We start from the raw sequence: 2,500 nt of genomic DNA, 5'->3' as shown, positions 1-2,500 counted from the left end.
TCCGAAAGAGTCGCGCATCACTCGTTGGATCGAAAAATTTTCAAAGTCCGAAAGAGTCGCGCATCACTCGTTGGATCGAAAAATTTTCAAAGTCCGAAAGAGTCGCGCATCACTCGTTGGATCGAAAAATTTCAAAGTCCGAAAGAGTCGCGCATCACTCGTTGGATCGAAAAATTTTCAAAGTCCGAAAGAGTCGCGCATCACTCGTTGGAACGAAAAATTTTCAAAGTCCGAAAGAGTCGCGCATCACTCGTTGGATCGAAAAATTTTCAAAGTCCGAAAGAGTCGCGCATCACTCGTTGGATCGAAAAATTTTCAAAGTCCGAAAGAGTCGCGCATCACTCGTTGGATCGAAAATTATTCAAAGTCCGAAAGAGTCGCGCATCACTCGTTGGATCGAAAAATTTTCAAAGTCCGAAAGAGTCGCGCATCACTCGTTGGATCGAAAAATTTTCAAAGTCCGAAAGAGTCGCGCATCACTCGTTGGATCGAAAAATTTTTCAAAGTCCGAAAGAGTCGCGCATCACTCGTTGGATCGAAAAATTCTCAAAGTCCGAAAGAGTCGCGCATCACTCGTTGGATCGAAAAATTTTCAAAGTCCGAAAGAGTCGCGCATCACTCGTTGGATCGAAAAATTTCAAAGTCCGAAAGAGTCGCGCATCACTCGTTGGATCGAAAAATTTTCAAAGTCCGAAAGAGTCGCGCATCACTCGTTGGATCGAAAAATTTTCAAAGTCCGAAAGAGTCGCGCATCACTCGTTGGATCGAAAAATTTTCAAAGTCCGAAAGAGTCGCGCATCACTCGTTGGATCGAAAAATTTTCAAAGTCCGAAAGAGTCGCGCATCACTCGTTGGATCGAAAAATTTTCAAAGTCCGAAAGAGTCGCGCATCACTCGTTGGATCGAAAAATTTTCAAAGTCCGAAAGAGTCGCGCATCACTCGTTGGATCGAAAAATTTTCAAAGTCCGAAAGAGTCGCGCATCACTCGTTGGATCGAAAAATTTTCAAAGTCCGAAAGAGTCGCGCATCACTCGTTGGATCGAAAAATTTTCAAAGTCCGAAAGAGTCGCGCATCACTCGTTGGATCGAAAAATTTTCAAAGTCCGAAAGAGTCGCGCATCACTCGTTGGAACGAAAAATTTTCAAAGTCCGAAAGAGTCGCGCATCACTCGTTGGATCGAAAAATTTTCAAAGTCCGAAAGAGTCGCGCATCACTCGTTGGATCGAAAAATTTTTCAAAGTCCGAAAGAGTCGCGCATCACTCGTTGGATCGAAAAATTTTCAAAGTCCGAAAGAGTCGCGCATCACTCGTTGGATCGAAAAATTTTCAAAGTCCGAAAGAGTCGCGCATCACTCGTTGGATCGAAAAATTTTCAAAGTCCGAAAGAGTCGCGCATCACTCGTTGGATCGAAAAATTTTCAAAGTCCGAAAGAGTCGCGCATCACTCGTTGGATCGAAAAATTTTCAAAGTCCGAAAGAGTCGCGCATCACTCGTTGGATCGAAAAATTTTCAAAGTCCCGAAAGAGTCGCGCATCACTCGTTGGATCGAAAAATTTTCAAAGTCCGAAAGAGTCGCGCATCACTCGTTGGATCGAAAAATTTTCAAAGTCCGAAAGAGTCGCGCATCACTCGTTGGATCGAAAAATTTTCAAAGTCCGAAAGAGTCGCGCATCACTCGTTGGATCGAAAAATTTTCAAGTCCGAAAGAGTCGCGCATCACTCGTTGGATCGAAAAATTTCAAAGTCCGAAAGAGTCGCGCATCACTCGTTGGATCGAAAAATTTTCAAAGTCCGAAAGAGTCGCGCATCACTCGTTGGATCGAAAAATTTTCAAAGTCCGAAAGAGTCGCGCATCACTCGTTGGATCGAAAAATTTTCAAAGTCCGAAAGAGTCGCGCATCACTCGTTGGATTCGAAAAATTTTCAAAGTCCGAAAGAGTCGCGCATCACTTCGTTGGATCGAAAAATTTTCAAAGTCCGAAAGAGTCGCGCATCACTCGTTGGATCGAAAAATTTTCAAAGTCCGAAAGAGTCGCGCATCACTCGTTGGATCGAAAAATTTTCAAAGTCCGAAAGAGTCGCGCATCACTCGTTGGATCGAAAAATTTTCAAAGTCCGAAAGAGTCGCGCATCACTCGTTGGATCGAAAAATTTTCAAAGTCCGAAAGAGTCGCGCATCACTCGTTGGATCGAAAAATTTTCAAAGTCCGAAAGAGTCGCGCATCACTCGTTGGATCGAAAAATTTTCAAAGTCCGAAAGAGTCGCGCATCACTCGTTGGATCGAAAAATTTTCAAAGTCCGAAAGAGTCGCGCATCACTCGTTGGATCGAAAAATTTTCAAAGTCCGAAAGAGTCGCGCATCACTCGTTGGAACGAAAAATTTTCAAAGTCCGAAAGAGTCGCGCATCACTCGTTGGATCGAAAAATTTTCAAAGTCCGAAAGAGTCGCGCATCACTCGTTGGATCGAAAAATTTTCAAAGTCCGAAAGAGTCGCG

The sequence above is a fragment of the Athalia rosae genome, chromosome 3 (assembly GCF_917208135.1).
Source record: "Athalia rosae chromosome 3, iyAthRosa1.1, whole genome shotgun sequence".
NCBI lineage: Eukaryota > Metazoa > Arthropoda > Insecta > Hymenoptera > Athaliidae > Athalia > Athalia rosae.
This window is presented reverse-complemented; position numbering follows the sequence as displayed.